The sequence below is a fragment of the Aethalodelphis obliquidens genome, unplaced genomic scaffold, assembly GCF_003676395.1.
Source record: "Aethalodelphis obliquidens isolate GAN/ISIS:26980383/991018 unplaced genomic scaffold, ASM367639v1 scaffold5, whole genome shotgun sequence".
Classification (NCBI taxonomy): Eukaryota; Metazoa; Chordata; class Mammalia; order Artiodactyla; family Delphinidae; genus Aethalodelphis; species Aethalodelphis obliquidens.
Genome location: NW_020837949.1, coordinates 37,730,930 through 37,756,080, shown reverse-complemented (window position 1 = coordinate 37,756,080; position 25,151 = coordinate 37,730,930). Strand labels below are relative to the sequence as shown.

The window sequence follows — 25,151 nt, the reverse complement described above, 5'->3', positions numbered from 1 at the left end:
GTCTCAATTTTCATTATTTATAACAATCCTTCCTGGGTCCAACTCCAATCTGTGGATCCTTCCTTTCCTCATGCAATCTCCTTTAAACAAGGAAGGTGAAAACAATCTGAATACTATTTCACTGCTAGTATGATTATCAATTGTCAATGAAATGCATCAATCCTCCTCATTATCAATAAGCTTCCAGCTCTGTAAAGATAACTGATGAAAGCCATAATCCGTTTTTCAAAAGGAACATGCTGAACCAAACCTAAAACTTCAGCAGAACTGTTCTATCACAGCTGCTTGCAAAACTTCAGCATTTCTTCTGAGTGACCTCCTCAGAGAGCTGATTATCAGGGGAGTCCTTCAATCTGACTGTCCTACATAGAAAAAGCTGAATGTGAAATTAAGGCCAAAATGTTACTGAGGATTCTTCCAATGATAAGGAATAGGGTTTAGCGAGCTCATGCTCAGATGTCTTTTCTTATCAGAATGAAGTTTTTTTTTTTTAACCATTATAATTAGGCAACTGAAAAATGAATTCAAGCTGAAGGTGATAAAAGGTTAAAATATCTGTGCATCATGAATAACCTAACTCAAAGCAGGTACGAAATAAAGAAAGACTTTCAGAATTTTAAATTAAACTTTTTGATTGTTTTATTCCTGCTATTTCTTACATTCATACATAACAGTGAGATGGAGAAAGAGAAAAGGGGGATGCTGGGCAACAGTTATTCAACATGTACCACAACCTGGACCCTGGTTAAGCTTTTTACACGCCTCATCTCACCTGACGTCACAGCTCTGTGAGGGAGCAGAGGCTCAGGATGGGGAAGCATTTGCCCAACTTCCCATTGTATCAGGGTCCTGATTTGAACCCTGAATGTCTGACTCCAAAGCCCATGCTATTAAAATCATGCTATTTGCCTCCCATGTCATATATATATATTAGAATAAGCATAATATATTTCTCCTTTGGGAAGCATTTTACTTTTCATACAGAAGCATCCAACAACAGCCTCTTTCTATAGTTGTAAGTTTCTCAGCAAAGTTCAGAAAGCTTATATAATAATTAATCAAACTTCAGTTTTACCACATGGGGCAACCTGATTAGTATTTCATGAATAATATAATGAACACTTAACATAATATAACTAATCTAAAAGAAAAGTATTATTTGTGGATTTTCTACTTGAACATTGCCATTAATCTGTGTAATTTCAGAAGTGTAATGGAAAAAAAAATGATCATAGTTGAATTCCAAAAGCACTTGTGAATATCTAAGATATTTACCATTTCTTAGGGAATGGATATCAGGAATAAAATGAGGAATGTTTTCCAGACCATAAATACCTTGCAAACTGAACATGCAGAACAATGTTTTAACCCTATCCTTCCCCACTGAATGTAGCTCACCAGATTTAGGAAATATTTGAAACTTCTTTATATTTTTCTATATTGTGTACACCTAGGAAAGATGACAAGCACCTATAAGCTCAAATCTGCTTCATAAAGAATTTTTTCATATCTAGAATAGTAACTCCTCCTCGACCACCACATCCTGACCCCATCCTTCCCACACAACACTGAAAGTCATAGTATATTCAGTTCTTAATTTCATTTAAGCATGAGGTTTCCCTTTTGAGATAACTATGTTTAATTAGAAATCAATGTGCTACTCTGTACTTTACTTGATAGAGACTTCTATGAATCTTTGAAAGGAAAGATATTCTAAAATAATTTATCTTTTAGTCATTCATTTAGACATGCCCCATCATGCTTATTTAATCAATGACCATGGATACATCCAAAATCAATGAAAAGAACCTTGAGGTATTGATAAGAAATGATGTATAACATCTATTTGCTGATGTATAATACAACAAATAGAACCATATCTATTTATCTATCTATCTATCTAAATTTTCTCATCTTAACACATGCCATTCTATCAAGATTTTCCAAGCCATCATATTCCAAAAGTATTGTGAAACACATTGTCTAGAGGTAATATATCGATATATATATGTTTGTACATTTTGATTCATTTTCAACATTAAACAAAGTTTATTAACCTGTAAGTACGATGACCATAGAATTCACAGTGCTTATTTTTAACACAGAATCTCAGTCTATAAGAGTGACACCTAATTATTTTTCAAAGTTTCAGAACTCGTGGTTAAAGATTCAAGTCTTTTTTCATTGTCCATTGTCTGCCATTTTTGTTTTAGGTTTAGAGAAATTGCTTATTAGCGATGAACAATTACTTGCTTTATACAGAATATGCATACAGTAGGAATACTGTGTTGTATTTTTCCCAAGAGAAGACTGGGAATAGGGTAGGGCTAAATGAGATAGGGGTTTGACTATTTGTTAGGGATATGACGGAGATATTTAAGTGGCTGTTCTTAGTTAATATACCTGTGAGACTATGGTAAGAATAGTCCCTAGTCTAAAGAGGACCACCACCTATAGTCATTCTTGGCTCTCAGATGATGTCTAGATCAGGTAGATCAGGTATCCTTAGGAGGAGTGTCTACCAGAAATGAACAAAACCCTTTTTCCCACATGTTCATGAACTCCTGTTTTCAAATGCTATATCACATTCTATGTGGAACTCAACTGACGGTTACCCAGAAACCACCACTGGCATCATTAATGAATGAATTCTACACTGCCTATTGATTTGCCTTCAAATGCCACTGAATAATACAAGTCAGACCCGGTATAACAGAATTGTGAAGCTGAGAGAGATTTTACAGATATTAAGTCACTTGCTCAAAGTGACCTCACTACTTACTGCAATCCTTGCCCAGCAGTTATTGCACAGCACATTGACTGTGATGGCAGAGCTTCACAAAGATTGGACCACATGCTCCTATCAAATCATTCCTTTTCTTAAGCACCATTATGACCAAAAATTCCCAAACTCAACCTTGTAGAGAAATTCAGCAGTGCCTTCCCTGTGAAGGGCCCATATTTGTACAAGTGTTAGCTGCTGGAGTCTGGCAGAAGCCCAACCCTCTATCATCCAGTCGCTCTTCAAGATGCCTCTTTAGATTGACATTTTACTGACATTAATGTGTTGCTGCTGCTCTGCATCAAGCATGTTAATTACTTGAGACCTGGGTTTTGAATTTGTGCCCTAAAGTGGTCTTAGCTGAAGAGTTGTTTTGTTTCATTTTTAAATCAGTCAAATAAGAGAGAGAGAGACAGAGACAGAGAGAGAAATTATTAAATGGAAAACTCACAAATTAAAAAATGGCAACCATACAAAAAGCAAGTTTCATAATTATCCAAAATAGAAATAGAATGATACAGTTCTTTGTGCTATTCTATTGGAAATTTCTACGCCTCTTGGATATTCCATTCCAAATTTAAAAGCCTCTGAGATCATTCTGCCCTAATCCTCTTTGCTGGGAACATAAGAAGCCTTATAACACACAAAATAATTATAATTTTTGAAATTATAAATCTCATTTCAAACTTATTTTTTAACTTTTTATAAAAACCCTGTCATAAGTTTTCTCCCAAAAGAATGCATAATATAGAATAATGAGCACTAGAAGCTCTGAGTTGCTAAATTAAAACGTTTAAATTGCTGATGATAACATGATCTTCTTTTAGAGTGTAGAGTTTCCATTTATCAAAATAGCTTCAGAGATAGTTTTATTTTCTCTCATTTGAAAAATCCTTCTTGCAAGTTCTAATGAAAGACGTTTAAATAACATTTTAACTATCTCTTTAAGATTTATTTCCCCCCAAATGTAACCATATCTCAAGAAATAACAACTGTCCTATCCCATCATCTCAAAAAAGTTATGCTATCACTTTTGTAGATTTATATAGTTAACCATTGTACCTCTATAGCTCTATCTATTTCAAGGCCACCTTAATACAAGCATGTAGGCATACATGTACACACTTGCACACACACAAATACTGGATTTTTCTTAACACCTGTCAACTGTTAATAGTTCTTACCAGTGTATAAATATTTCAAATAAGTCTAGCCACACTGACCTGTACCTGGTTTCCAATAATTTTTCATCTCCTAAGACATGCCGTAGAACTGAGATGACAAATACTGTGGTGCATTTTAAGAGTTACTCTCACAGAAATAAGCAAAAAAAGAAAAAATCTACAAGGCAAGTAAAATTCTACAAACTTTTATGCAAATCAGTCAAATGCCATTCAAGTAGCTCTATTTTGCTCTTCCACTTCTGTTCTCACATCACCACCTCCAAACTAAGTTACAACAAATTCTAATAAACTTGACCATTATTATGACTATTATTAATTTGATAGTGATTAATATTTAGTAATTACTTTGTTTCCTGTTCAGTTAACATTAAGAGCTCTTTTTTTTTTATACTAAGAGCTTTTAATGCATTATTTAATCTTCATGCCATCCCTCTGAGGTAGGTACTATTATCACCCACCATTTAATAGATGAGAAATCAGTGACAGAGGAGGAAGAAGAACTAGAGTCTGTGTCTGATCCCTTAATCACTAGGCTGCCTCTACTGAGAGTACTGGAGAGCAAGAGAATACAACAAAGCATTTGCATTGGCTACGTAAGAAGTATTGGGGTTAAATGTGGGGCAAAGTGGGAACAGTAAAAAGTGATACGTCTGTAATACAGGTTTGGTGGAAAGGCTACAATTTCACTTTCACTTCCCAAGCATAACACCACTCATATCTCTGGGTTTGGGCCTATATTCAGGCAACCGTTCTGAAAACCAAATTTGCTGGAGAAATGTCTCCTGCTGTTGAAGAGCTCCATCTTTCCTTCCCTTCATGCATGCACATACACACCTCCATTTTTCACAGCATGAGCTAGTTTTGTAGAGGGGAAGTGATGAAACCCCAGGTAGAGAAGAGACAGTAGCCAAACAATTGTCTTTCTCCCGCTCCCTCTTTCCCATAAATATATAGTTTTATAAGCCTCAATTCAATATTATTATAGAGAGTGAAACAATTTCTAATGTCATCTGCTTTAGATTTACCAAATGCCATCTTTTGTTCTAGAAATGTTTTCACATCTGTTGCTAAAGCTCCAAGTTTATGTATTTCATGTATCCTTATGTTGTCAGTGTAGCAACAAACACCATCACTTTGATTGCTGCTGATCGCAGTTTTAAAAGGAAGGAGGGGATATTATACATGAAACTACTCAGTATGGTTGTCAACAATAGTTGAAAATAGTTCTAAATACTAGAAATGTCTCATCATGAATTCCCCTACCTAGTCGTTTCAGGCTTTGGCTTTTTGGAACAAATGCTAAAGAAAGATTCTTAAATGTAGGGGAAAGGAGGTTTGTTATTAGGAATAGAAAAGGTGGAGGACTTGCCAATGGGCAGCAGGGGAAGAGATATTAGTGTATCCTAATCAGCTGTAAGCTGTACTACTCATCAAATGTAAAAATACGCACACATCCAGGCTCTCATTCCATTGGAAGCAGGGGCAAAATCTCTTCAGGAGGAGAGGATCGTGACTTCCAGAATAATGGGGAAGAAAGTAAAGGCAGGCAGAGGGAAGGGGAGAGTCTTATATACAAGAACAGAGAAAAGATAAGAGGAAGGAAGAGAAGGTGCAAGTACAATAGCTGTTAGAAGTGAGTTGGGCCCAAAATGTGGGTCCACTTCCCAGGACACGGAGAGCAAAAGCATGGCCAGAGACTTCCAAAAGTTCACAGCAGAGAGCAATTTCAATTTCCACAGCAAAGGAATCATGGAGACAAAAGTGCACTCATCTCTGTAGACTGAAACTATGTATTTACAAATAAAATAATCACAATACCTTTTAAAGTGCCCTTTAAAAATTAATTTGACTCTTTTCCATGAGATAAACCAAGGAATCCATGTGTCAATATGCTAAAAAAATGACAAAATTGATGTCAAATAACCTTAATTTTGCAACAAAACCTTGTGATTCTGACATCTAGTTAGTCCAGTTGACATCATGTATAAAACTCAGAAATTATGCAGCCAAAGAACAGAATACTAATTCCTGACAGCATGTGGAAAGGAACAGATGAGAACAAAACACCACAAAAGTATATAAATTGACCAAATAAGACTGCATATGTTACCATCTTCTATGATAACAGAAGTGTATTGACTGACCATTTACATTTGGTTTGCTCCCTTATTCTGCAAATCACAAAAATGGCTTGCTGTAGCAACTGCTATTTAGTTTACTGGGAGGAAAACAATAACAACAACAACCCTCAACGTACCTTGTAAAACACAAATACAGCATGTATTTTTATTGTTCCTCCCACCCCAAGAGAACAAATCTCATGACAGAAACTATTTTTTCATAGTTTTAAAACTGGGCTTGCTTTCTGTCATTTGCATTTTTAAAATTATGTATACTACCAATTTATGCAAATGGTAAAGAAAAAAATTCATAGAAATATAAAAGAGATGGATACAGATTGCCTGAGTCACACGAATGTGATTGGGCCATTGTCTTTTATAGCATCCCCACTTTTATCATCGACAGCTCTTGTAACCAATTTAAGTCCGTTGATGTACCAAATCTGTGCATGATACTCCCAGGAATATACTGAGAGCTCAATGCCTAAAGCATCAGCAAGAGCAGTCTTATTTTTCTGGACCAAAACCAAAAGCAAGGTGCAAATCGGAGGTCATTAATTTTCTGGGAAGCATATTCTTAACCTCACAATAATGCACATCAGAGTCTGTTCACAAGGAGACTGTGCAGGACCCTAGAACACATCACGTTACCAACATCTGTGCACAGTGGAGAAAGCAAATAAACATCTCTACTCTGAATAAAATGGGAAGAAGAATACTCATCCTTTACCTACTTACTTCTCCAATGGGACCTAAAAGAATGGACATAAATTAGTAGATCCTTTAAGGCCTTGAAAATAAAAACTCGAGTTATTGTTGTCCTTGTTCAGCGGCAAGTTTGATAAATTTTTAAACTTTCCTGATGCTATTCTGACTGGGAAGGTCAACTTTTCTTCAAAGAGCTCAATTACCAGCCCTTGAAACAACACAAGTCTCTTCTTTCTGGAAGTTCACTGATTCTGAGAAAGCTCGTTTAGAAAAATGGCCTACTTAAAAAGCAAAGAAATAAAACAAAGCAGATATGTCCTCTTCTACCACCACTACTGCCATATGAAAACCCTCTCTAGGGTTTCTCACCACCCAAGGCTTGAGTTAAGGGCTGACTATTTTGAGGCAGGGACTCAAAGAGGGTAAGGATTGGTGAGGTATGGCAGCTAAAAGATACTAGGGATTTATAATATAAATAACAAGATAACAGGAACTAAAGTCTCAGTGTGTGAAAACACTATGTATCTAAAGATGCAGATAAAAGTGTTCCTTACAGATCTTGGAGGCAAAAGTTCCTGACTGTATATATTAGTCTTCTGTCGCTCCAGTTAATCACATGAAAGAGTAAATGGAGTGAACACACAAAGATTCTTTTTTCACTTTTCCTTTGGCAACAATAGAGAACAATCATTTTAAAAATAATTGGAGAAATCTGTGTTTTGTTCATAAGAGAAAAGGAAAACATTCATTCAACAGTACCACATAGAATCATTTGCTTAATAGCATTTCTAATATGTTATGCATTTATTCAATCTACTTCTTACTACATTAAAATGCAAAAACAATTACTCTGGATGTAAATCCTAGAAAAACAATCAAAGTTTCTATTAAATCAGAGAAGAGAAGAGACAGTTAAGCTGCAATGTGATTTGCAGAAGCTCATGAATAGACAATACTTAGAGTTTCTCACTAGAAAGTGAAAGAGTGGTACAGACCCAGATTCCTTCCCATTTTCCCTTCCCTCTTCTCTCCCTCTTTTTTCCTTCTCTCCTTCTCTTCCTTCCTTTCTTCTTGGACTCAGACCAAGGGGAGTCTTTATTTAAAGCCTAAAAATTCAAATTATGTAGGCATGTAAAATCATCTTGTATTATAATACCAGCCTTAGCAGATAGAAACTTCCTTTCACATTCGGTTATAAATAGTTTACATTCAACTGAACAGTCACAGGGGAATATGGGCAGCTTCAACCTTCTAGGTCCATTGTTACACACAAAAAAATTCTTGGTTTGTTCTTTGTATACTTATATTAAAGCCATTTCTGTTCATTAAAAACTCAAAATAAGCATGTTAAAGAAAAGGCAACTGAACATGAAGCAGAGAATAAAAAGAATCTGCATGTATAACAAGCATTGTGCATTTTACTTTGTCTGAAAGGAATTTTTTAAATCCACATGCTTTAATTGGAGCGTTTCTGGAGTAATAATCTCAAATATGAGATTCAATAAATGTGTTCATGCTCTGATTAAATGTCAAAGCCATAGATTTGTTATTTCAGATATAGTGAGCAATAATTTTGTTGGATAATAATGAACTCCCAAAGATTTATCTGTAACACTCACTGTCCATTTCAAAGCTCTGAGTTGTACTGTAGAGTACTTCCAATTCTGCTGATAATATTACAGAATCTGGTATACAGAGCTGACATTTAAGTAAATTTTACTCATTTTTACATGTGCTGCATGGATTCTAAGTACTTCTGCCAAAACTTGGTACCAACTATCTTTGCACATCTTGACTAACAGCAGATATTGTTTTGGTTTGCATCAACTTTTTTCCTTAACAGGGTATATATGAATTCCTTTACAACAAGGGTGTTTTTATGCCCCAAGGTATTTAGGGAAACACACTATTTTCTGCAAGTATCATTTTCCAGCACAGATTCTTTACTCCAATCTAGGCTTCCCTAAAGATGCAAACTTCACAGATTGTTGATGTAATGACCACTTCCCATTCGATCACTATCAGCTGGCCATGAGCAAGGCCTGCCAGCCACTCCAAACCAGTTTTCTAGAGAACTTTTCTCAACACCTACATTCAATTATCTTAATGCTTATTATTATTCTTTTTTATTGTTGTTATAGCATTTTAATTTTTTTAAGTCTGTGACAAGTCGAGATATTAAGAACATACTATGACCAAATTTACATGGTTTTCTCCGTTCTCCAAGTAGAAAGGCCACAAAATTTAAGAAATTAATCCATATCCCTTACACACTCATTACACTATACTACTACTACAGACATAATCTATAAAAATCAAATGAAAAAACCTATCTCATTTTCACAAAACATTACCTTCATTAGTTCTCTCCAGACATATTTATTCAAGATACAATTATGAGGGTGACGATTGGATTAGAGGTATTCTCATGATTAGATTTAAGCAATCTGTATCTAACTATACTTTTATACATGCTACTATTTATAAGTGGCTTTTGCTACAGTTTCCTTAGTCGCTCAAATTATAAACACATACATATTTATTTCTCAGTTTGCCAAGTTTATGTTATTCAGTATTCCACTCATAGAAGCTATTGTCGGGAACTCAGCATTCATCAGCAAAACCGAGGTCACAAATGAGTGTCTTACACATTAAATATTTCTTATAATGCTATTTCAGGAATTTACAATTAAAGTCAACTGATATTCACTCATTCATTCAATACTTTCTTAACTAGCCAGGCACTATCCTAGCTAGACATTGGAGACATAGCCATGAACAAAACAGGAACTCTTTAATAAAGCTAACTTTCTAGTTGGAGGTGGTGGGAAACCGGCAATAAACAAAAAGTAAATAAATAAATAGGTTCTAGTGGTCCTGAATGCTATATAAGGAAAACCAAACAGGGACTCGAAGCAGTACTTTTGGTAAGGTGGTCTATAAACATCACCAAATAGGAAAATTAAAAGCCAAATTAAAGAACAAATGTCTAAAATGCCTAAAATAATTTCAGTACAATGTAACATGTTCATTGCCAACTATGTGATAAACCATTAACTTTTCCTTCCTAAGTTTTAAAAAGAACTATCATCTAATTTTATCATACAAAAAAAGGAATATTCAGCCTTGTGTATGCTCATGAAGTAAATAAGACATTGGTGTAGACCTGGAAGTACTTTATTAACAACTAATAAAGGGGCTAATCAAGCACCTATGCATCTATAACACAAAGCTTTATGCAGTACAGCCTAACAGAAAGATGACCGATAATGGAATCGGGAAGCTGGGATCAAGCTCAGGAGCCATCACTTACCAGCCCTTAGACTTTGACCAACTCGTTAAATTTTTCTGAGCCTCACTTCATCACTGTTAAGCAGGTATAACAGCACAAGCTGACAGGATTATTCTGGGATATATATGAAAAATGAATTTAGCTTTTTGTTTGCAATGTAGCATATTATGACTGCTATTACTTTCATTGTTTCTTATTTGTTGCTATTGTTATATGATAGCAAAAAATTCATGGAAATGACAAAGACCTTTAAGAAATGTTAGGATCAGAACTACAGTAAAATGTGAAATTAAAGCATCAAAGACCTTATCTGGGGCTTCCCTGGTGGCGCAGTGGTTGGGAGTCTGCCTGCCTACGCAGGGGACACAGGTTCATGCCCGAGTCCGGGAAGATTCCACATGCCGCGGAGCGGCTGGGCCCGTGAGCCATGGCCGCTGAGCCTGCGCGTCCGGAGCCTGTGCTCCGCAACGGGAAAGGCACAACTGTGAGAGGCCCGCGTCCGCAAAAAAAAAAAAAAAAAAAAAAAAAAAAAAAGACCTTATCTGTCCATGGATGTTGGAATTAAGTCTACATTAGAGAAAGTTATATTCTTTAATCTATGTTTCTCCATATAATTGCTGGGGATCAGTCATTAAAGAAAATCACAAAGCTAGAATTTTCAACTCTGTATCTTTCATCATTCTGACACAGTTTAATTATTCTTCTCATACACTGAGGATAGCTTTCATTCACTGAAACAAAACTATACCTTCCAAGAAAACCTACACAACACCAGGAGTAATGACAAAGATACATCTTACTAACCAGGGTCATGTATTACAATTTTAAAACACCATGAAAAAAAAATTAGTCTACTTGAAATTTAGATCTTAAACTCCAACTCCCTAGTGGTTTAATCTAAACTTTACTACATGGCTATCTTTGAAGAAGACATCTAAAACGTAAATATGATATAAAAAATACAAGTATTAAATATAAAAATTCTTAAGCTTCAAAGAAAGTTTCTTCATAATATGAAATTAATGTTGAATAATTCTTGGCTGAACAATGTGAAATATTCCTGCGATACAAATTAATGGTAAATCAACTTCACTTCGCAAAATAATTTTGTTTGGGCACACAGGAATAGTAAATTTTGGTGAATGTCCCAGATCAAATTTAAAGGATTCTAGGTTTTGAATCATGCAACTGTGTGAAGGAAAAGTTTTTTCTCCTGACTCAAATTCAGTAATCAAAAATAAAAACATATTAAATCTGACTCTGTGAAGGTGTTATAACATAATGTAAAACTATTTACTTCTCTTACCTTAAAATGATAGTTTTAAATGTATTCCTAAATTTTCTGTAGAGAGTTTATCACTAAGAAATTCTTCCAAACAGGTGATTTGTCACCTAGTTTTTCACCTAATCCATATATTAGATGAATACCAGGCTTTTAAGTGTAAAGTGGATGCAAATTTACAACCTTGTTTTGAAAGAATCCTTTCTCCAATTAAGATTTAGAATCCTTTCCATGACTGGTCCTCTAGCTAAAGTGGAACCTCAAAAAAAAAAAAAAAAGCTTCAGTTGGCATATTGCCCAAGCTCCTCATGAGGTAGCTGTTGTAAAAGAAGTAATGTTAGCAAGGGCCTCCAAGAGCAATTGGGAGGCTACTGGAAAGTTAAGTGGCTATAAGTTGTCAAGTGACAGGAAGAAGGAAACTCAAAGCTTTAAGTTGCATATAGTACCTTTTACTTCCACACGAGATAAATAATAAAGCTTCACTGACTTAGGGCGCATCAAGAACTAACTCTGTCTGCCCCTTCAGACTTCCTCCAAGTACGACCAGATCATCTCACAATGATCATTTGTCAACACAAGTGTTAAAGAGCACACGACATGTCCAGTAGCGAGCTTCTTCTTACTGAGAGATGCACAGACATGCAAACAGGCATGAAAACTCCCCCTATACCGTGTTTAGATGATTACTTTTGAAACTCAAAACCGTAATTTGGAAAGGTTTTCTCAAGCTTTCAAATGAGTTTTTATTATTGTTCTATTTTAAAATCTTTCTTGTAGCCCCTGGACTCAAAGATAGCACTTGTCTTAAGCAGTTTGACAAGAGTATAAGGGGGAAACCACAGAGCATGAGGGAAATCTGACACGCTTTTCAAATGAAAATATACAAGCAATTCCACGCTCACTATAAGGAACTAATAATACAGACCCTATCTGTATTATCAGCTCCCTCAGTTACAGTAACAGAAAAGCATCATCCATCACTGAACTCACTGGCAGACAAGCGCTGACCCACGGCACACCTGAAATGTAATGCTATGATTCATCCCCTTGTTCACTGCATTTGAAGAAATTATTTGACCATAGGAGCTCATTTTATGTCAATTCCTTTCAAAATGTGTTTTATTTTCACAATTCTTAGTAAAAATATCAAACTCTGGTATTCATGCTGCTTTGTTTAAGAGCAATGAAAACCAATTCTTTTATTATATGCAGAACAGAAGCTGAAGTACCCAGAGACCCTGCACTCTGAGTTCCTGTCAGAGGAACATTCCTTTCTAAAATGTAACTTTCAGTTTTCTGTAATAATACTGCAACTAAAATATTCTTCACTCTCTATCTACAGTACATCATTGGACTCTTGTTCAGAGGCGTCCTTATCTTCTTTACAAAACAAAGACTTTCTGTTCTGCCAAACTGAGCTAATGAAAGAACACAAGCATGATGAAAATCTCTCTCCTGTCATCCTTTTATGGCATGTCTCTGCTTCAAAAACCAACCCTCCTGAGATCAGGATGAAAGCATTTACTTGTACTTGTGACGATCAGTATAGAACACTTTTTTTCTTTTCTTTTTTTTTTGGTGGGGGTGGTATATATGCCTACCATGTCCCCCCATGTATAAAATGCCAGGGAGAGCAGTGCTTGTGATCAGAAAGTACTGGGCAGCATACGTGTACCTGGTCAACACAGGCTGGAATCACTCTATGTTTCTTTTAACTACACCAGGGAGATGGACAGTCTTCAGATGACTCAAAGAATGGAGACTTCAAAGACAGGTTAGGGTATCTGGCTACCTTATAATGAAGAAGAAAATATTTAAAAATTGTTTGAATTGTCTGGAAAATTACCCCAAATGTTTTCATCATAAATGGAGGGTAACTGAAAGTAGGTCTACATTGAGACATGCATTTCCAAACCATCATACTGCAAGGTACCAAATAAGTATTTCTCCTGTCACACAATCAGGGGAATTTGCTAGAGAGACTGTCTAAATGCAGCTGGAAATGCCTCTTAAGACAGAAGGATGGCATCATTTACAAATCGTCCCACTGCACTACCCAAATGAACTGGAACTGGACAATAAGAACAGGCTTTCAGAAAACAAAAGTATCAAGGGAAAAAGGAAAGTTTATTTAGGCAGACTTGTCCTCTTTATCCATGTGAAAGTTTTCAAATACAAATCGATGCCTAATTAAGTCAATTACCCAAAACTCTACTGATAGGAATAAAAGTTGGAACAAAATGGGAAACCTTAGTACATAAGTTTAGTCAATCACATTGGGAATTTTCTGAACTAATGGATCTTACACATGTGCATGAACATTTTGCAAAGAGAATAATTATTTTTTACACATATAAAAATTGTTCCTGACATACGAGTAAAAAAAAAAGTCTCCAAATTTCCTATGAATTGTCCAGATCCTAAGAATCCTTTTATAGACTACTTCTGATCCTAGTAAAATTCCCACCCTATCTATATGCCACAGTTGGACACACGTGTAAAACATGTGAATAAACATCATGAAAATCTGAAAATATCATGAAATATCCATGTAAATTCTGTCACTATCTGTCAGTAATATGTTATATTTGCTCAGGAAATATATTTAAACAGTTTTGAACTTATTTAAGATTATTACAAAAATTATTTAATTATAGAGCATGGAGGGATCTCTCATTTTAGAAATCAACTCACTAAAGGTCATGAGGTCTTCTCCTAATTTTGGGGTCTGCATGCTTTCACAATACCCTGCTGCTAAATTACTATTAATCACCCAAATAGAGATCTATAGTTTAATTATAACCTGAAGCAAATTTTCCATTATTCTGTTTTCTAATTTGGAAAATAAGATAATTATACTTCAATCTAAGATGAGTGAATGTTAAGGATAATGCATAAATGAGTGCTTTTCCCCACAGACACCTACACTTGGGACTATACAAATGCTAAATAACAAGAGAATGAAAAAAAGGAAGTTAAAAAGCAAATCAGACAGTCAAATTCCATTGGCTCTCACACAATACTGAATGAAGTACTGTTATGCTATGTTATAAATTACAGCTCCCCAATACATGGAATGATTCTCACAGAAGAAATACAAGCATAAATAAACAGAACAAGTTCCGGCTTAGAAATATCATTTGTTTGGCTAATTATATACAAAAATCAACTTCACAAATAACGCTATTAATGAAGTGCTCAGTTGAACAAAAACTGTAATTAAAAATAAATACAAATCAGAATTTTTTTCATGATAAGAAATGACAGTATCACAACCTTTTTTTTAATTTTAGAATTTTATTTATTTTTTTATACAGCAGGTTCTTATTAGTCATCCATTTTATACACATCAGTGTATACATGTCAATCCCAATCGCCCAATACATCTCCCCCCTACCCCCCCCCGCCACTTTCCCCCCTTGGTGTCCATATGCTTGTTCTCTACATCTGTGTCTCTATTTCTGCCCTGCAAACCGGTTCAACTGTACCATTTTTCTAGGTTCCACATATATGCGTTAATATATGATATTTGTTTTTCTCTTTCTGACTTACTTCACTCTGTATGACAGTCTCTAGATCCATCCACGTCTCTATAAACGACCCAATTTCATTCCTTTTTATGGCTGGGTAATACTCCATTGTATATATGTACCACATCTTCTTTATCCATTCGTCTGTCGATGGGCATTTAGGTTGCTTCCATGACCTGGCTATTGTAAACAGTGCTGCAATGAACATCAGGGTGCATGTGTCTTTTTGAATTATGACAACCTGTTATTTTTAAGTATACAGAAATCACTACACCAATATGAAACACTCCTGAGACTCAGATGGCATTCCCCGCTCTCTAAAAGAATATTATAAATGAGGAATTTCTGCACTGCGAATTATCCTTCCTGATTGTAGCTATGCTATAACTAGCTGCCACAAATCTGCTGCTTTGGGGTGCCATGTTTAGCATTATTTTTTAAAGAAAGCTATCTTGATCCTTTTTTATTTTATCCCTATGGATCTCCTCACATAGCACAAGCCCCAAATTTTGAAAACAGCAGAAGAAAAAAGATAAAAAATCTAAAGACTACCTCACAATCTGCCCAAAGCATATTTTAAGAATCGGGAGAAAAAAAGAATTGTGCTGTTTAAGTTACTCCTGGTTTCTCTAAAAGAAATTCATTGCAAGGCCTACATTTTAATCTAAGAGAGTCAGCTGAGCCTAGTTTCATGAGGGATGAAAATAGTACATGACTTGTTTAAGATCTGCACTAATATTCTCTGTTCAAGTAGAATGTCCGGAATATGACAAGGACACAAAATAATATCAAATCTCCTCTCCTTTTTTTTTCTTTTTAGCTACAGCTATTCCTATCATAATGACAAAAGAGCATGTTATCCAGTTTGAGAATCTCAAAATATCTGATTTGAGATTCTCAAAATATCAGAATCTAAGGAAATCATCCTCAAAAATAGTATCCACTAAATATATGGGTAATAACATACATTTTAGTGCATAAATTCTGTAAAATAACAAAAATAATTTTGTTCTAAAAAAGGAGATTTCTGTATAATAGTAACTCTATAAAAAATCTTTATGGGATTTCCCAGAACATTAACAATCAATTTGGAAATAATAGTGAAAGTTTTGTCCAAACCCCACATTTTGTGGGAAACTAAGACTCAGAGAGCAATATGATTTATCTGAATCACACAGCAAAACTAGGCCTAGAAAAAAGGTTTTCTTATTCTAGTTCCCCTTCTGCAACACTCAACTGCCTTCTAAATTTCATCTGAGTAAAACTTTTCTATCAGAGAAGGAGAAACAAACAACAACAAAAGCCAGTGTACTCATCCAGTTATAGGAAATACATTTCTGAATAGTTACTAAGATGAGTGGTACTATGTTAATAAACATTTGAGAGGAAGTAGAGCTTAGTGGTAGTGAAAGATAAACTGAGGAATATTAAGATTTTAAGAGTTTGAGCAAAAATCGATTCGAATAGGGTAGAGCCAAACTGGAAGTGGTTAGGAGGCTCCTTTGGCCGGAGCTCAGAGAGAGGCTTTGAGAGAGAAAATGTGGAAGCAAAAAAAGGGAGTTATTGATTGGCTATAGCTTAAAGCCTAGTAAGCTATTTGCCTGCTTGTCCTTAGCATTTTGATTTTGTAACCTTGAGGCATTTGCAGGCTTAGATTTTGGTTTGCTTACACAGGTCACCATAGAATTAGAGTCCTATCAGTTAATGGCCTCCTTGTTTAATTAATTTAACAGTGGTTCAGAGGCAAAATAAAGGGATTTGAATCTGAGGGGGTGTAAACTGGCAAGTCATTTAACCTCTTTGGCCTCATGTGAAAATTAAGGATGATATTAGCGTCTACAAAAAGAGATGACATGAGGAGTACCTGTGAGAATTTACATGAGGCATGAGACCAGTGGTACATGGGACATGCTTGCCATTGATGTATTGTTACTAACTGCTCTTACCATACCCACCCTCCTCCAGAGCACTTCCTTCTTCCTTGCCCCATCCCTTACTTGGCAAATACGTACCATGGAAGCTGAGTGCTATCATAACACACTTAGGGATTTTTCACTTGAAAGGAGAAAGACCAATTAGGATTCAGTCAAGGTCAAGGGGAGGAGACCTCACTGTGGCAGGTCTATAGATTGAGATGACAGTGGGGGAATTTGTGTTAGAAAGAATGCCTAAAGTCTCTCCAAATTTTCAACATCATTTTAGAATGAACCACTTTGTATGAGTCATTTCACTCTGAGGGCCTCCTTTACCTCATTTTAAGAGAGGATGGGAATAAATGGATGGTTCAGAAAACTGAGGTCTTTGGAGCCTCTTCAGGATCAGATGCTATGGGCAGAAAGGCTAAGCTGGGTACCATCTAAATCTTTCCAGAAACCACACTCTCCTCCACCATCCCACGTCCCATGCTAACCAGAATAGATCTTCCTTCCTATGTTTGACTTATTCTGAATCTAGGCGAGACTTTATTTGAACAAAGGTTTTCACAACTGAGATGAGCTTGAGAATCAACAGATCTGTACGCCCAATTCCAGCTAAAAAATTTTATGACATCAAAAATATGCTAATTTTATATGATACTAAATTTACTCAGGTGGCTGGAACTTGATATTATTAAAAATCCATGTCTTTCAAATTAGCAAAAATATCATATTGAATATATTGTTCATATGTCAATATTAATAGTTACTGGCAACTCATTTTTGTCTCAGTTATTCCATCAAGGGACCTAATCCAGGCAATTTACTTACCCAGTGTAGTGTGCCTCAATATGATGACTAAAGTAACTCTCTTCCTCATTTACTACCAGCTAGATGCAAACGTAAAATGAAATAGGAATGACAGGTAATTAATCTGATAGCATTTAAAAGCCCCATAATGACTAAAATTCAGTGATCCTAATGTGTCTATGACATAGGGTTACAGCACTAAACAAATTAGTGATCAATTAAATACAAAGGTTAAAACTGAATAAGTCAGCTTACCCACAGCTATTTTTTGGTCATCTTTTAAAATATGTTTCATGTTCAGAGTAGTGTCAGTTTAGAATATGAAGAAACCTTAACGATCATATAACCAGTTTCTAAGTTTTAATGATCAATAACTTGAGGCACAGGAAAGTAAAATGTCCCGTCTACAATCACACAGTCGCTGAGTAAACCTGATCCATGTTTCATAATGCAAAGCAAATTTTCTTCCCCTATATCAATTTTTTATTAACAGATAAATATTCTAAGATAATATCCATTAAACTACTCTAGTCATCATCATCCACTCCCTGAAAGTTGACACAGATATATTTAAACAGTTAATTCTGAAAAACTGGAAAATAAATATTTCTCAAGGAAAAAAGAATAGCCTTTTATAGGGATGCATTTAGAATAATGTAACAATACCTTTGGGATATGGAACCTTCAATTAGAATTGAAGAAAGACTGAGTCTTACAACAAAGGAATATAAAGTCAGATAATGGGAGAATAGAATTTAAGTACTTTATACAAATGAACTTAGCTAGCAATTTGCTATAGAAGAAAAGGAAAAACTGGGCTTTAATGTAGCCATAGCAACCTCCTATCTTGAACAATTTTTTATCTTAAGCATCCAAATGTTTCTCTTCTTCAGACTCTGTAGTCTTTATAATACACATAATGAGATACGGAGAAGAAGCCACACTTTGTTCTTAAGCTTTAGGATTGTAAAAATTCACCTGAAAGGTGAATTTCGGGATTTTACATTTTCTTACCCATGTGTTTCCCCACTACTTCAGTTGATTTTTTATAAGCATCATAAAAGAACACAGAACATTCAGGTTACTTCCGTTGGATGGACAGAACTAAGCCTCTTCCTTTGTGCATCCATAGAGTAGTACACATACTACTATTACAACAAGTCAACTCTACTGTGCATCATCCTCTGCTATTTTCTCCTTCAGTAACTCAGAACTTGGTGAGCAGAGAGTTCACCTTATTTATTGTTGACTTTGCAGTAGCTACAACAGTGCCTGCCAAAAAGGAGGTGTCTGGTCAATGTTTCATAAATGTAGAAAAACAGAATAAGCTAAAGAATTAAGATCTTTTTACCAAGAAAAAAGTAGCTTTTGCTCTTAAAAGTTGCATACATAATTATATCTAGAAATAATTTCTATTTTTATTTAAAGAAATCTAAAGTTACGAGTGTCCACACGTATTAAAAAATATCATAAGATATGAGAACTCTTAAAATTGTTTCATTTAATGGCCTAAACTGGGAGGTTTCATGCTGCTGGTCAGAGTCTAATTATACATATATTACTTGTTTAATTTAAAACACAGAAAACACTTTAGATCTTTGACTCTCCCTTAGGCAAAATCTACATGGGGAAGCCAACAAAAAAATTAAAGACACCGTGAGAAAAATTTAGAAAGCACAAAAGGACATATGTATTAGGAAAATTCCACATCTTAAAATGCTTTCTAAATTTAAAAAAAAAAGGTCTTTGAATTTACCACCCACACCCCCAGAAAAAGGGCCTTAAGTTCACTGCCAATTATTCTTTGTCAAAGAAAAATCATTTTTAATCTTTCAATTCTTAAAAATCTTATAAAATGTAAAGATTAGAAATGCAAGCACAGTGACTGATGCAGTAGGCCCTCAGCAAATATTTATTGACAGATCAAAGGGAAGAATAAATGAAAAACTAGATAGATGATAAGCTCTACATAAGGGTTGATTTTGGACTGTATGAGTCATTCATGCAAGTCATTTAAAAGAACCTTTATATAATACATTTCATTGATATGTCAGTTTTCATTCCTGGTGACATTTCATTAACATTGTCTTTTGAACTTGTATAACATTCAATTATAACTTACTTTGCTTTAATATATGATTCTGTTGCCTTTAAAACTAAAAGAAAGGGGACTTCCCTGGTAGTGCAGTGGTTAAGAATCCACCTGCCAAGGCAGGGGACACAGGTTCGAGCCCTGGTCTGGGAAGATCCCACATGCCACGGAGCAACTAAGCTCATGCGCCACAGCTACAGAGCCTGTGCTCTAGAGCCCACGAGCCATAGCTACTGAGCCCGCATGCCACAACTACTGAAGCCCACATGCCTAGAGCCTGTGCTCTGCAACAAGAGAAGCCATTGCAATGAGAAGCCTGCACGCTATAACGAAGAGTAGCTCCGCTCAAGGCAACTAGAGAAAGCCCACGCATGGCAACGAAGACCCAATGCAGCCAAAAATAAATAAATAAATAAAATTTTTAAAAAAACTAAAAGGAGGTACAAAAAATAACCTTATAAACTAGTTTTAGATGAAAAAACAACTGAAAAGAACAATAGTTAATTATGAGTTGGTCCTTAGCTCCTACATATGACTACATATATGAATGTGTACCCTAACAACAAGAAATCATTTAATGAAAATCCATCCACTATTAAGATTTACTTGTATATGGCTTAATTTATTTTAAAGAAGAGAAGCAAAATATTTTATCTATTTTACATCCATCCATCCACCCATCCATCCATAATATAATATTTATTTGAAGACTTATTACCCATCCATCCATAATATAATATTTATTTGAAGACTTATTATGTCCCAGTCCCAATGCTAGGCTCCAGATCATCTATCAAGGCAACAGTCCTAAAACCTTCAAAACCTAAGTTGAAATACTGACTTTTTGAAGTATAATTTTCCTACTCTTTAGAAGAAAAAATAATCCCAGCAAATTGATGGGAGTATGGGAAATTATGTAAGTATATCAATAATTACATAATACAAATTTTCTAAGTTTGAAAACATTTTTCAGAGAGTTTATTTTTTTCATTATATTCAAAAAGTAAAAGTAGAAGAGGGAAAGATGAGGGAGGATAGAAGTGAGAGGGTTTAGGGCACACGCATTGAAATTCTCAAAAAGTGAAAATGGGATTCAGCTGGCCCATCTATTTTTTAATGACATAATTAGTTTATTTTAAAAAATTTTACACCAATGCACATAAAAAAACAAATGACAATATCTCCTTCTAAAATCAACGTCACCATTATCACTGTTATCTAGCCCAAATCTCAAAATAGCCACCAGCAGAAACCATTTTCTCACTGATAAAGCTAAAGTGTACCTAAAGAACAGCTATGTTTTTAAATTGGTGCTGGTAAAGTGAACCACTTTCTGTTTTGCCAGTGGAAAGTTGGCAGTATACCTGTGTTATTTCTACTTTCTTTTTTTTTATATAAATTTTTATTTTATTTATTTATTTATTTTTGGCTGTGTTGGGTCTTTGTTGCTGCACACAGGCTTTCCCTAGTTGAGGCGAGCAGGGGCTACTCTTTGTTGCAGTGCACAGGCTTCTGATTGCAGTGGCTTCTCTTGTTGTGGAGCACAGGCTCCAGGCACGTGGGCTTCAGTAGCTGTGGCTCACAGTCACTAGAGCGCAGGCTCAGTAGTTGTGGCACATGGGCTTAGTGACTCCGCGTCATGTGGGATCTTCCCAAACCAGGGCTCGAACCCATGTCCCCTGCATTGGCAGGCAGATTCTTAACCACTGAGCCACCAGGGAAGTCCCCTATTTCTACTCTCTAACCACCAAACAATAAGAAAAATATTCTGTAAAAAACTGGGAGCATATCTTTTTCTCTTTATTTTTTTTCTATGTTGTTTAAGTTACTTAAGAAGGGAAACAGTCATTTTAATCATTATTCCGTATTCTATCATCCAACACAAATTATAGAAAGACACAATTGTGAGTTAGCATGTAGCAAAGATTTGTTTAATGACCTATATACTGGCCTAGGTACTAATCAACCGATCAAATGTACTAATATAATCAAAAGTAAGCTGAACACAGTTCCTATTAATAATAATAATCTCAAAATCTAGTAGGAAAATAATAATCTAATAATCTTATATCTAGTAAGGAAATAGTCTAATAATCTAATGTCTAGTAATAATCTACTAATAATTTTATGGCCAGTAAGGGAAAAAAGAAGTGTAAACAAATGATTATCATGACACAGATGAGAGGTGACCAAGAATGAATCCAGGAAAAGCTTCCCAGCATAGATGTTTGGGGGCTGAGGTCATGCTAAGGGCCATGAGACTCAAGAGGTCCAGTTTCTGGCAATGATATGCTCTTTACTAAAGCAGGTATGTCAGGCTATCATTTCTGATGATGATGATAATTAAGAAGTCTAACCTAACTTCCCTGTACCTGACTCTATAATTACAAACAAATTGCATATTCATAATTTGTATTTCTAAGTAGATTTTTTAAATGGAGCAAAAGCACTGACCAGCAGATTCAAGTATTTGTACTCTCTTGACAGTCATATTTCTCACTTTAATGTATTGGCATTTGGGTTTTGTTCCTTGTGAGTTTGGTTAGTGTGAATCATACCCTAGTCACTATTAGTAGATTGATAAAATTAATTTTCTAAATTTGAAAAGCTGAAGTCAAAGGTAATGCCAGCCCTTCCTAAGAAAAACATCACTACATTACCTTCTGTTAAAATAATTTCATAGCAACTCTACATATGGATGCAAGCCTAAGGATAAAACCTGGGTTCTAATCCCACCTCATCAATTATTAGCTGTGTGATTTCAGGCAGATAGGTGTCAATACCCTTACAAACAAACAAACAAACAAACAAATAAATAAATAAATAATAGTGGTTAAAATCCCTCTCCAATCTGTTTCAAGGCCATTATTAACATAAAATAATGAATAACAAAGGGCTTGGAAAACCACAAAGCTCTAAGATGTAAGATATTATTACTGCCTTACTATCCTGCAAACAATCCATGCCAAATAATCCAATAGTGAAAGTATCATAATCATTTTCAAAAACATGAGAAAAAAATCAATATTACAATAAAGGCAAAATTTACATATCCTCTGTTGTACTTCCCATACTGATAATTTCTTCCTACAGACCTGGAGAAATAAAATTTGAATTTGTTCACCACTTTAAGAACCCTCCTTATTTTCAAAAGCTTGCAGAATAAATATAGTTCAAATAGGGTTGTTTCTGGCATATGGCTATGCCAAAATGATGAAATGAGGTCAGAATAGAGTTTCTAATTAAACATAAATATAAATTTAAGAAAATACGAAAATTTTAAAACAAAAAGTGGTATTATTAGGTTAACATCCCCCCAAAAAGAATGTTTCACCTTGAACATTTCTAATCCTCTAGTTAACATAAAGGAGAATATAGGAGTCTTTTTGCTCTGCCAGAGAAAGTGGATATAACTGGTTATTTGGCAGAAATTATGATTGCTCAGTTCTCAACCGAGTGATTTATGGCAACATGCAGAAATTTATACTTTGTACCTAGGTTTTTTTCTTCATTTTGAGAATAAAGAGGCAATAGATTTCTATTTTAAGTTTTATCCAGATGCCTCTCCTATGTGCTCCCATTTCATCACTGACACTGAATTGTAACCATCTGTTTACCTGTGTCTCCCCAGAAAGACTGAAAACTTATGAAGGGAAGAGACCATATTTAAGTCATCTTTTTATCCTCCAACTATTAACCCAATAACTGGCACATAAAAGGTGTTCATTAAATGTTGACTGGATAAATTGAGGAATAAACTAAGATATAATATTAGATTGACTTAAAAGTCTAGTTCCTTTGTATTACACTCAAATTTAATCTTTGGATTTTAGTAATAAAGGTAACACACATTCTGTGTAACTAATAGATTTACCCAAGTTAAACCAGTTGAATACTGAAATTAGGAAATCAAACAAACCGAATTGCTTAAATTGTATGTAGCAAACATGAATATGTCCATTTATTAAGTAATATAATTCATTTATCAGTTCACTGAAAACATTTCTTGAGCATCTACTATGTTCTAATTACCATGCCCAGGAGCTGGCAGGCCTCAGGCTCTCAAGGAAGTGAGTGTCTGGTGGGGCAGAGAACCAACTAAATATTCTGACAGAGGTGTGTGCTGGGGCCATTGAACGACCTCAGAGGGCAGCTAAAGTACAACTGCAGGGAGGGGTTATATGGAAGGCTTCACAGAGAGGTGATGCTTGAACTGAGGGTTGATAAAACAGCAATAATTAATGTAAAACAAAGAAACAGGCAATCCAGGCAGAGAGAAAAGGGTGAGGCACCCACAGTTCTACTGGCAGAGAGAAGGCTGCATATAGAAGAATGGCAAAAAATGACAAGAAACACAGAGAAAAAGAGGAGGGACCCCAGATTGTGTAGGGTTAAGGATTTATAAAACATCTTCAGGGAAGAAGCAGTTGTATTCTTTCCTCAAGTTCTTTCCTCAAGGGGCTTAGAGCTTACTTAAAACAGATTAAGAGTAATAGGTGAACAGTATTTAAAAAAGGAATTTTGATCAGCAAATAGGTGAAGTAACAAAACAAAACAAACAAACATAAAAAGCAAAGACACTTAATTCAAGATAACTTAGGAGTTATCTGAACTTCATGATCCAGTTTTATCACATCTCTTAAAGGATAAGAGGAGAATTAGGTGTGACTTTGAACTATAAATATTCCAACAATTTTGAAAACCAAAGAATGTTTTAAATTGAAAAGAAAGTGTTTTATCTCTCTGTAGAGACCATATCTCCAAATACATTGATCTCTGTCACTGAAGTACCTACCTTAGAGTCACTCAACAATGCCATTATAAATGTCAATATTGGGCAGAGATGAAAGAAAAGAAGAGTATTCACAGACTGATTATTCAGCAGACCATTACTACTGGTAGGCAAGAAGTCTCAGAATGAACAGTCCAGCCATGCTCCAGCTGTCCTGCACACTTGCGGGGAGAGCTCACGGGCAGTCCAACGGATGGAGTGTACATGTAAAAGTAATGTGGTGTTTTACAATACAGCACATATCAAAATTGCAACTTGGTTTCAGATTGCTTATTGTTATGATAAAGACATCAGTAACCATTTAAAAGAAGGTACATCTAAGTGTCTGTATTAGTGATGTAATCAAAGTTACTTTTTCATTGTTAGTAACTAATGGAATGTAAGTTATTTTCAGGGAAAAATAAAACAGTCTAACATTAATCTGAATTTCAGTCAAGTATGACAATATACAGGTACATCTACAGCAAGTTAGACTACCTTTTCCAAATGCTGCAAAATTCAAGTCACTTTATACAAAGGAGACTATGGAGAGAAGTATGAATTAAAATGAAAAATTCAGCGAAATTCCCCAATTTCTAGTTCGTTTTATAATTTTATTTCTTAATGTCATCTCCTGGGAACCTGAGGAACCACAGGCTAACTC

The 25,151-nt window shown here is 35.2% G+C and overlaps 1 protein-coding gene across 1 annotated transcript in view; it reads right to left on the bottom strand.

Annotated features, from left to right (window-relative positions):
* The window catches only part of IMMP2L (inner mitochondrial membrane peptidase subunit 2), a 902,508-nt gene that overhangs the window by 437,429 nt on the left and 439,928 nt on the right, over positions 1 to 25,151 (bottom strand). The window lies entirely within an intron of this gene.